The sequence below is a fragment of the Tauraco erythrolophus genome, chromosome 3 (assembly GCF_009769465.1).
Source record: "Tauraco erythrolophus isolate bTauEry1 chromosome 3, bTauEry1.pri, whole genome shotgun sequence".
NCBI lineage: Eukaryota > Metazoa > Chordata > Aves > Musophagiformes > Musophagidae > Tauraco > Tauraco erythrolophus.
Window position 1 is genome coordinate 14,485,986 of NC_141467.1, and position 12,532 is coordinate 14,498,517.

The window sequence follows — 12,532 nt, forward strand, 5'->3', positions numbered from 1 at the left end:
CGAAAAGTTTCTGAAAAAAATTCAGTAATTGTAGGTCTGGATGAAAATGAGGCACATCTGGATTTATTTCTCAACTCTTCCATAGATTCTATGTGTGATCTGTAGAATATCAGGATATCTGTGTATCTTTCCCCCATGGTAATACGAATAAAAAACCCATTCTTTTTCTTATTTTTTCAGCTTTGTCTCCTCACATAGCAAATTTTGGAGGTAAAGCATGATAAATTGTATGTGCATATAGTACACCAATTATAAACAATACCAACCTCAGCTGAGAACTCCAGAAAGGATCAGAGTATGAACAAAGTAATTATACTATGAGCAAAATGTGTCCGACATTCAGTTTTCACCAAATTTCATTAACCTTTTTCCACTCAGCTTTCAGAACACACAGTTACAGCAAAAAAAAATCGTATTAAGCAAATGGTAAACTGTTCTATACATTATCTGGTTCTCTCAATACTAAATCAAATCTATAATGGTTCTTCATATTTAAGAAGCAGAACTGAGAATGTCTTTTGCCTTGAATTCATGCAGCTTATATATTAGTGTAACAAAATATTACATTATTTAATATTAAATTAATTACAGAAAGCAAATCAATACATCAAAATTTAAAAAAAAAACACTCACCCCAACACTGAAAGTGTTTTACATTTACAGAAGTCTGCACCACTGCTAAGAAATGAAAGTCTTCTTGTTGCCTTCAGTTCATTGAAAATGTCTGTCCAGTGCTGGCATTGTTAATAAAATACTGAAGTCTCCTCTACAATAAAAATCACACTGTAGTAATTTTTACCAGAGTAATATTCTTTTCTTTCTCAGAACTAAATATTTACAGTCTTCATTGAAGAATTACCAAAGAACAATAGTCTGAACAGGCTGTGTCTTCAGGTAATGCTGCTTCTTTCAATCTTTAATGTGGTCTAATCTTGCAACATCCTGGGTGTAATAAGGCCTGAAAACTCACATCTTCTCACATTAAACAATCAAACAAGGTGACCACAGCATTTTTTAATTTAATCTCTCTTTATGTAGGGATTAAATGTAAATCAAATTTTCATTTCCAGCTCCTAATTATCAATAAAATATTCAGTTTGCATAATAATTCAAAGATTAGTAGAAGAAGAAGAGAGAAAATACGTGTTAAAATACTTCATAACCTATCTTTCATTCTCTATGAGTTAAGTCGTTCCAGTCCACTGAGTGCAAAGTGTCTCCAGTCATTACATGTGGCAGTGATTAGAGAAGGCTATTACAGTTCAGAGTCTAATAAGCCAGTAATACCTGAGATAAGTTAACTCAAAGGAAAAAATCAAATAAAAAATTTTTAAATTGAAAATTTCTGGAGAATTGTGAGACTACAAACCTGCTAATGTGAAAATATCTTGCCAGTGATATTACTATAGATTAAGCTGTAAGATGCTAAATTCAGAATCAACTTCCTAACTTTGTACTCCTATGACACATACTAAGGGTTTGTAGGGTTTCCTCCTAATTGTGTTTGTTTGAATTAAATACTCCAGAACAGACATCAATCACTTTTATTTCCCCACCCGCGCTCCGCTTACCTCTCACCAGTTAGAAATTGTTTTCGCTTTGGAAATGTCCCTGCAAAGAAACCACTGTGTAAAAATCGTTTGATATGAAAAATGCAAATGTAGTCAGGAAAGTAAAAGAGCATTTCTTAAAAATGAGGCAAGAAAAGTTAAATTTCTATAGGATTATCAGTCTGAAAATCCGTGGAGTTTACCTAAGTAACTGTAATCTATGCCATTAGATGAAATAAGTACTCAGTTGCATATCTAGCAACCCATGCCTTCCACCACTGTCCTAAATTTCTTCTGCCTCTTTCTTCTCTGATATTTTTGCTCTTCTGAGATGTCTCAATTCTGAAAGCAGGAATAATTATGTCCCATCTTCCCTCTTCTGTTCATCTCAGTATTTCAGGTTATCCCAGCTGTGACTCTCTTGATCTAAAAGACATTTAATTCTAACTCTCTTAGGAATCAATTGTAAAACTCTTTAGGCTGAAGTATCTTCAGCTGAGACATAAGAAACTGATACTTGGTGCCTACTTTAGAATTTTCAGTTTTACTTCAGGATTGGGGTTACAGTGTTGGAGGTCTCGATCTATAGTTTCCTATTCAGAACAACAGTTGCCTCAGAATGCATCTTCCTACCTTCTCTCTCAAATAAGCTATTTTCGTTCCATGTTTACTTCTCTCTGTTTTGGACTAATGCCTGGGATTTGTGTGACTTTTTCTGATAAGGAGCATCCATCTGAATCCTGTTTCCTTTTAAAGAGGCAGTAGGAATTACTTCCTTTGACTTCCTCCCAAATGTATTTCTTCGTTTGACAAATCTGAATTTATAATGAAATAATAGTTATCCCATAAGTAGTATTTACTTTCCATGATATGATACGTCCAAATAAGCATGAGAAAGGGCAGTAAGAAAAGCCAATGATACAGCCACATTCACTCTCTGAATTTTTTCTATTAGGTTATATCATTAACATACATGAAAGCAAAAATTTAATCTTTAAATGCTTCTATATGAAATCAGATTTTTCTAGTAGAACTTAGAAATGTTTTTTTCTTATTCATGCTTAAATATGATTTTCTTCCCTTCGTTAATCTAACTGAAGTGTATTCTGATATGCAAACAGAAAGATTTGCGCAAATAGAACATATATGGAGCAGATGAACAAACTACTTTTTTGTTCATTTGCTGAGGGCTCGATCACTGCATTTTTATATGCATAACATTTTTAATTTCATCTTTATTTTTAAAAAAGGCTAGTTGCTTTCATTTGGAATAGTTAAGTAGCGCAGAAGAGTCTGCCTTAAGTGACTACCTTAGAGATGAAAAGTCATACATCTAATTATCTTTCTGGTGCACACTCATTGCTTTGCTATGCTTAATTTTTTGTGCAATCACTGGGCTAGTGCTGGAAGATACTCATACACACACACACATACATGCGCATACAGTACGATGGTTGAGATTAATGAAGCATTAGATATAGAGAGCGCAATCAGATACTGGAGACACTCTTATTTAAACATTATGCAGAAATACTATCCTAGAACTTTGCATATTCATGTTGAGCTGTCTGGCCAGAAGGATGTCTTTGTAGCTATTTTTAGCTTTTATTTATCATAGAATAAAATCATTTAGGTTGGAAAAGACTTTTAAGACCATTAAGTCCAACCATAAACCCAACACTGCCAAGTCCACCACTAAACCATTGACACTAAGCACCACATCTACACATCTTTTAAATACCTCCAGGGATTGTGACTCAACCACTTCCCTGGACAGCCTGTTCCAATGCTTGACAACCTTTTCGGTGAAGAAATTTTTCCTAATATCCAATCTAAACCTCCACTGGCGCAGCTTGAGGCTGTTTCCTCTTGTCCTTTTGCTTGTTACTTGGGAAAAGAGACCAACATCCACTTTTCTTTAACCTACTTCCAGGTAGCTGTGGAGAGCAATAAGGTCTCCCCTCAGCCTCCTTTTCTCCAGACTAAGCAACCCCAGTTCCCTCAGCTGATCCTCATCAGACTTGGGCTCTAAATACTGCACCAGCTTCGTAGCCCTTCTTTGAACATGCTCCAGCACCTCAATGTCTTTCCTGTAGTGAGGGTCCCAAAACTGAACACAGATTTCGAGGTGCGGTCTCGACAGTGCTGAGCACAGGGGCACAATCACTTTCTTCGTCCTGCTGGCCACACTAGTTCTGATACAAGCCAGGATGCCATTTGCCTTCTTGGCCACCTGGGCACACTGCTGGATCCTCTTCAGCTGGCCGTCAACCAACACCGCCAGGTCCTTTTCTGCTAGATAGCTCTCCAGCCACTCTTCCCCAAGCCTGTAGCATTGCATGGGGTTTTTGTGATCTAAGTGCAGGACCCAACACTTAGCCTTGTTGAACCACGTACAGTTGGTTTCAGCCCATCGACCCAGCATGTCCAGATTCCTCTGTAGAGCCTTCCTACCCTCAAGCAGATCAACACTCCCACCCAACTTGCTGTTGTCTGCAAACTTACTGAGGGTGCACTGGATCCCCTCGTCAAGATCATTGATAAAGATATTAAACAGAACTGATCCCAATACTGAACCCTGGGGAATACCACTTGTGACTGGCTGCCAATTGGATTTAAATCTATTCACCACAACTCCGTGGGCTTGGCCATCAAATAGTTTTTTTTTTCTCAGCGAAGAGTACTCCTGTCCAAGCCATGAGCAGCCAGTTTCTCGAGGAGAATGCTGTGGGAAACGGTGTCAAAAGTTTTACTAAAGTCTAAGTGGACAAAATCCACATCCTTTCCATCATCTGCTAAGCAGGTCATCTTGTCAGTGAAGGAGATCAAGTTGGTCAAGCAGTACCTGCTTTCATAAACCCATGCTGACTAAGCCTGATCACCTGGTTGTCCTGCATACATGTTATGTGTTCACACTCAGGATGATCTGCTCCGTAACCTAACCTGGCACCAAGGTCAGACTGACAGTCCTGTATTTCTTCAGATCCTCCTTCCAGCCCTTCTTGTAGATGAGCATCACAAGAATTGCTAACCTCCAATCAACTGGAACCTCTCTGGTTATCCAGGACTGCTGATAAATGATGAAAAGTGGCTTTTACCACTATTTGCTTTACAATGTTTCTACAATACATTGTTCATTTCTATTTTCTTTGAAACATTAAAAAATGAGACTAGTTACCTGTAATAGAGCTGTACTGTTGTGTTGAGACTCCAAGTTAATTAGTAGATGGGGTCAACTCCAGAAATTAAAAAAATGTGATTTAAGATGAAATTGTCTTTGCACAGCTAATGGAGAAACAAAGAAATTGATTAATCAGTAGCTATTGGAGGGAAAGCAATAACTGTTGGTTCTATTGAGAGATATGAGGTTGTTCAGCCTTAAGAAATCTCATGGGAAACCTTACTATGGCCTTTCAATATCTAAAGGGGCCTCATTAGAAAGATGGAGAGAGATTTTTTACCAAGAACTTTAGTGATAGGACAAGGGACGATGTTTTTAAACTGAAAGAAAATAGATTTAGACTGGACATAAGGAAGAAATTTTTTACAATGAGGGTGACGAGATACTGAAACAAGTTGCCCAGAGAAGCTGTGAATGCCCCATCATTGGAAGTGTTCAAGGTCAGGTTGGGGCTTTGAGCAACCTGATGTACTGAGTGATGTGCCTGCTCATTGCCGGAGGATTGGACTAGATGATCTTTAACGGTCCCTTCTGACTTAAATTATTCTAGGATTCTATGAAAGTTGTGGCAAGTCTTGCCAGAGATGTGGATTTATAACAACAAAACATTAAATCATGCAATTAATGCATTCTCTATTCTCATTTGAGTTTTGATGTATTTTGGAAGTAGTCAAGCATTCTTACTGTAGATTTTTATGTGCTGCAGCTGACAGGGCATGAATTGGGTCAGGTATTCATGTTCCATAAATTGAATTAATAAGTTAACAAGAAGTATATCTGAAAAAGCAAAGAAGAAAGGAATGTTGTAAGTTTCCTGTTAAAGATACAACACAGTTAATTTTATTTGAGAATTTTATGACTGAGTAGGGACAGAGAATCAGGGATTGCAAAGTAAATGTTATTTTTTCTCTCAAACACAAGCAAATCATATATCAAAGAATCATAGAATGGTTTGGATTAGAAGGGACTTTAAAGATCATCTAGTTTCAGCCTCCTCATATGAGTATGAAAGTGTCTGTCTCATATTTCAGAGTGTTCTGGTATGCGTAAATTTGTGCTAATTAGAGCCGAACCAGAAATAACAACTATTAACAGTCCACTACAATGTGACTGTTCATGAAATCATGTGTGTTCATGCAGTCAGTCTCTCTTTGCATGGTTTGAGAAGACACAAATTATACCGTCTGTATTGACAACCCTGTGAACATTTCCTCTTCCATAATATAAATCAGTATTGTTTCAAAGTCATATTCTCTGCTCTGAGTTATACAAGAGTAATGCAGAAAAAACTTTAAGCTGTTTGCCCAAACTTTGGCTCCACAGGAGTTAAACTTTGGTTGTTCACAAAGACCCAATGCATGAATGGTGAACAGAGCCCTTAGGCTTCAAGGGAGTAAGGCTCAGCAGGAGCAAAACTCTTCGCATGTTCAAAGTGTTTCCAGTCTGCTTTTTTTTTTTTTTTATCCACAGTGTGTTCTGTCACTCTATCATTCTGTCAATCCAGATGGGAAGACAGACATAGCCAAAGCAAGTAGACTCGCAGAATTTGGCTCGTCTTTAACCGGTAGAAAAGTCCACTGGAGCCAAATGGAACCTACACATTTTGGTTCCTTTGGGCATGTAGTTTCAAACATTTTCAGACTACACAACATGTAAGGTTCCACTAGAAAATAGTAACACATGGGTAATCCTTTTTGCATTTTCTGTTTGCTTTCAATCTTGCTTGTGTTGACTGTTTTCAGAAAAAGACATTTGAAGCCTGTAGGCGCATATTTATGCATGGAAGAAAGATGTCAAACAACAAGCACTTTATTCTCCAAATTACTGAAAACATGTAGTCTAAAGAAACAACAAATCTTAATGATGGTTTCTTTTTTATTTTTTCTTTCTTTTCGTTTTTTTTTTTTTTATTTTGTTTTGCTTTTTTTAAAGGTTAAGGAGACTAGCTTAGTCACAATGTTCTTCTTGGGCCTTAGCGGCTATTAGAATCATAAGAAAGAAAAATGTATACCAACACAATTTGCAATCAGAGAAGAGTACTTACTTTAACTATCCCATAGTTTTACTAAGATGAAGACACCACCAAAGCTGGAAATTTTAAAAGAAAACTTTTACTGTTGATTAATGGGCTTGACTAATTTCGGCAGTTCATTAATTTTCATCTGGGTAATACAGGTAATTAGCTCCATTAGATCTTAATAAGAGTCATATTTCTGGTTTAGAAGATTCTAAGCACCTTTGCTTTGCATAAAAAACTCTTTTGGCTTTAGTATTCCTGAGTGATACTTAGAAAAAATGTTAAAAATCGAGATCATCAGAGGAAGGACTGTTCTACCTTCACAGATCTGCAGATAGGATGTACACAAAGCATTCAATTACTTATGCAGCCAGGTCATCAAGAGGTTATCAAAGTAGATAATGATATTTAGAAGCAAAACATTTGAGTTCCTGTATTTGTTGATGAAGTGAAAACCATTGTCTTTCTTTAGGATTCTAGAAAAAGATTGATCAAGTTTCTTTATATGAGATAGAGGTCTCCTTTTGAAAAGGGCGCAAAGAACATCTGGCTTTCAGGAAAGCAGCTTTCAAAATTCAGAAAACAGAGATTATTTAAGAAATAGATATTAATTGAGCAAAACCTTGCAATTTCAAACATATTCTGTTCTCTATTTGAACGAAACCAAGTCTTTTGAAAGTTTTAGATAAAATAGAGACAAAGTGTTGCAGCATAATCAGTAATCTTGACGTCAGGACAGTCGCTTAGGACCCCCAAAACCAAACACCTCATTTAGACTAGTATATTGCAAGAGACACACTTAATTTAGGAATGAGATCATTAACAGTTGGTGTGGAAGACCACTTATGTATTGTCTGCTCCAAAGCAGAAATTCAATTGAGCTATCCAGCTTAGGTCTCTGTTTTTGGTTGTGTTGTTTTGTGTTTTTTTTTTAAATAACAATAGTGAGCTGCAAAACACCTGCCACAAAAAGAGGTTTCAACGGGAAAAAAACCACCAACAATAAAAAACACAACTCCCCTCAAAACCAAATCTCAAAAATACTTTGAATATTGAGTTACTTATCCAGAGCATAACAATCCCAGTCTTATATACCTTATATGGTATGTGGGACTCGACCCTGATTTTGAATGATCTGAAACAGAAAATGCTTAGATTTTAGTTTTGACAAATTCGTATTTTCAAACAAACAAAATGTTTTATGCATAGGTTTTATACCACTTCCAAAATTTTGTTTTGAATTTCAAAGCTATATTCTAGAGTCTTATACATGGATTTATGGCATGTAGGATATAGAATAGAAACTTTTTGTACCTCTCAGTTACTGGGATAGAATAGAGGTATCTTTAGTTATTTTCAACTACCTCGACTATTTCATTTCATGAAGAGAATAACCACTTTACATGCCCATAGAGAAACCTGGGAAAATTAAACAAGAATATTCTGGTACTCAGAACTTGCTTTCTTCATAAACATGAATCAGTTGGCTTAACAATGGTATTTTGATTAAAGGGAGAAGAAACTTTAATATGTACATAAGCAGGGTAGGATACAATTCCTAATTCCTGAAGTTTAATTACAGTAATTTTACAGTTCTCCTCTCCCACATTGAGTCAACTGCTGGTTCAGCGAGTTGCTTTTTTCCTCTGCCTGCAATTTTAATTTACTATTTAAGAATATTAACCTTTCTGGATAGAAAGACCTGATTTAAGTCACAGTGATGTGGTAGCATGATTGTTCCTGTTAGCTGCTTCGTGCTTTATTAGTGACTTCCCCTTCCTTACATTACTTCTTGCATCACTAATTAACTGTGTCTCATGCCACTTCTTGATCCACTAGCTATGCCAGTGCTACTTCCTGTTTACAACTCTAGCAGTAAATCATCTTTATTTTGTTAACAGTTTCTGTTAATTCAGTTCCTGAAAGAATGAACACAGCACTGAAGATTAAACACAATCACCTACCATCTAGAAAGATCTTTAAGCAATTGAGCATTGCAGAAGACAATTTTCCCTGATCCTGTCAATGAAGGAGACAGACTTGGGAAGGACTGGACAGATCCTGCAGCTCAACACCTGGTTGGGTAGCTGGTGTCATAGACAGAGATTTGGCCTTTGTGTCCGAGGGACACTTGCTAGAATCAGAGACTGCTGGAGAGAGATGGGATCCATCTCAAGAAATGAAGCATATGCAGGCAAAAGCACGCTGGCCAAGCTGGTAAGGAGAGCTTTGTATCAGGAGCAAGAGGAGAGGGGTATGGTAATCCAGGTTAAATGAGGAAAGTAGCTAGTACAGAATAAAAGAGACCTCATGAATGAAGAAACAAGGCAAAAGGTGATCCACTTCAAGAGTATGTGCACGAATACCCGTGCCCTAGGAAGTAAGTAGAAGAAAGTAAAGATTTACATGTAGTCACAAAAAATGATGACATTAGTGGAAGAACTGAGATGGACTTAGGCAGCTCACGCAGCTGGAGTAATGTGAGGGACAGATACAAACTATTCGGGGAACAGAAGGGTAGGATATTGTGCTTTGTGTGAAGAAGCAGCCTAAATGTGCAGTGTCCTTCCACATGACAGACAATGATCTGGCTGAAAGCTCATGGATCAGGATTCAAGGAGAGGCCAGTAACTGTGACGTCATGGTGGAAGTATGTTACAGACCACTGGTTTGAGGTGAAAAACTGGGGAAAGTATTCTTTAAATGACCTGAGGACATCTTCAGATGACCGACTCTGATGTTCATGAGGATGTTAAACCTTCCTGATATCTGGTGGAATAGCAACATGGTGGGATGGAAGCAGTCCAGGAGATTTCTGAAAGGTGTGAGGAACAGCTTCTTGACTCAGATACTTGTTGAGTCAACCAGGGGTGACACACAGGTGAATATGCTGCTTTCACTATGAAAACACTTGTTTGGGGATATGGTAATCAATGGCAGCCTTGGCTATGGTGACCGAGGAAGTGTGATTTACACACAGAGTTGATTTTTTCAAAGGATGTCAAGAACAAAAAGAGGAGCTTCAACTGCTGCATTAATAATAGAAGGTGGAACTAGGACAATGTGGGCCTGTGACTGAACCAGCTTGAAGATTTAGGGGCAACAGACAAAGAAAAGACTGATGTATCCTTTATCTTTCTTGCCTCAGACTTCACCGACAAGGTTTCCTAGGCCTTTGTGCTGAGAGAGTTGCCCAATGTCCTTGAATGGCTGCTCTCCATCTTCTTTGAAGTGTTGTGGAGATCAGGGGAGGTCCACAGCAACAGGAAGAAGACAAGCGATGCACTCATCTTCAAAGAAGATCAAAAGATCAGGTAGGGAAACTACAGGTTTGTTGGTCTTGCTTCAGTCCCTTGGAAAATCATTGAGTCAGTCCTCTGGGAACATGTTTCTGGGCATGTTACCCAACAATAAAGGGGTTAAAGTTTTTGTGTCAAAGTTTCATGAAGGGTTTAGTCAGCAGTAGGTGATTTACGCATACCTAAAAAAACTAACAAGATGTTCATCCTTGAAGCTGTCAGGAGTGATTAAAACGGAGACTTTTTATCAGGAACTGTCTGCCCTTGGAGGGAACATCCCAGAAACTGCATAAACTTTGTTATCATGTTTTTCTGAACTGTGAACATACAGTGACTTGGGGGAAAAGGTAATTCCGGCAGGAGGAGATCACGACCACCGACTCACGGACCACCTACCCTAAATATACCCCAGACCCAAAAGAAAGGGGTGGAGGAGGAAAATTGAGTATGTGAAGTAATTGACATGTAAAGCGAGAGAAAATTAACCAATTGTTTAAGAATATATAAATATGATTGTAGTGTATAACTAATTTTCTGTCCAGAAGCTGGGTGTGCACGCTAGGAGGAGAAATCCCCCGTGCACCAAGCGCTGCAACAAAGAATACCTGCTTTCTAAAACTCCAGAATGAGTCTTGGAAAGTTCAGTTTCCTTTTCAGGTATCAGGCACAGGTAGATGAAATAGGTGACTGGGAACAGTCAGCACAGAAGTACCAGGAGTGACCCATGCTTGACCAACCTGATTGTCTTCTGTGAAGAAATAATTTGTTTTATGCACTGGTGAGTATCATTTACCTCAACTTTAGCAACGCTTTTGACACCATCTCCCACAATACTCTAGTATCTAAGTTGGGACATTATGGTCTGGAGAGATGGACAACTAGATGGATGAAAGACAAGTTGTAGAGGTGGGCACATAGGGCCATATACTGGAAGCTGGTAAAAGTGGGGTACTGCATGAGTCTGGAGGATGTAACGGAGCACTCTCTCATCACGCTTGGAGATTACATCAAACTAAGTGAGGATGTGTGTGTGCAGACAACACACTCAACAGCAGAGCTGTCATTCAGAAGGACCTGAATAGGCTAGAGGAATGAGCTGACAGAAACCTTATGAAATGAAACATGGGCAAACCTGAGTGCTGCCTGTGGCCAGGAAGCATTGGTGCAAGGGGACAGGCTGTGGCCTGCCTGGCTGAGGGCAGCTCTGCAGGATGGGACCTGCAGATTGTTCAGTCTGGAGGAGAGGGCACCTCAGGGAGACCTAACAGCAGCCTGCCCGGTCCCCACTGTGAGGGAGTTAGCAAGAGGATAGATCCAGGGTCTTCAGTGTTGCATGCTGCGAGGACAAGAAAAAATGGGCATAAACTGAAGCAAGAGTTTCAGATAGTGTATTAGGAAAAACATTTTCACCCTGAGTCAGTCAAGTAGCGAAGCATGTTACCCAGAGAGACTGTACAGTCTCCATCCATGAGGATTTTGAAACCCAGGTCGGATAAAGCCGTGAGTAACAAGATCTGACCTCACGGCTGACCCTACTTTGGGCAAGAGGTTGCACTAGAGACCTCTTGAGGTTCCTTCCAGTCTGCATTGTCCTGTGGTTCTTAAACTATTACATAAATGCTTTTGTCTTTCTCCGGCTTGAAGATTTGCAACGTAGTGTTGGAAACTCTCACATTTGAAAAAAAAAGATGATGATTTATCCCAAGCCGATAGTTGCCCTAAGAACTCTATTGTGTATCTGCACAACTACAAACTTTTCTCCTCTTTTTGATGTCATGCTGTTTTAGGAGACAACATCATAAATCAACATAGGAGCAATAAAAAGCATGCATGTCTTTCCATTGGTCCTTTCCACTTTTCTGCCATAGCTGTACTGGATGTCAAGAGAGCAATCCTCCTTTTGGAGCACTCATGTGCCTGATGTTATTGGAAAGGTAAAGGAGGAGATGAACCTCCTGGAAACTTTGCTTTTGCTTTAATTGTTAAGCTCACATGTATGATATGCAAAAAATAATGTGTAAATAATGTATAAAAATTAAAAATAATATATAAACTTAATACTAATACTCAATTCAATAGCAAGGAACAAACTTGTATCACCTTGTAATGTCCGAGTAAAATGTAGTAATGTTACTAATGATTACATGCACATCGATCTGATCTTCACATTTAATTTCAAATCTTGTTCAGGCTTTTCTAACCCTGGAAACAGTACCATGTGATCTACCTTTGTCTTTAAGTAATAAATTTTCCAGTGAGAACCATGAGGGATGTTGCCGGTTTGGGAGTTTGGAAGAAAAGGCCATGGTTTTTTGGGAGTACTTTTTCCAGCATAGCTATTTTTTATTAATGTTTTTACATCCTTCTTAATTCTTAAACATGTGTAATTTAGATATTTTTAGGGAGAAGAATAAGTATTAGAACCCACAATGAAGGCAACTCTAGTTGAGCCATCCAGTGAAGACCACAAAATCACTAGATGCAT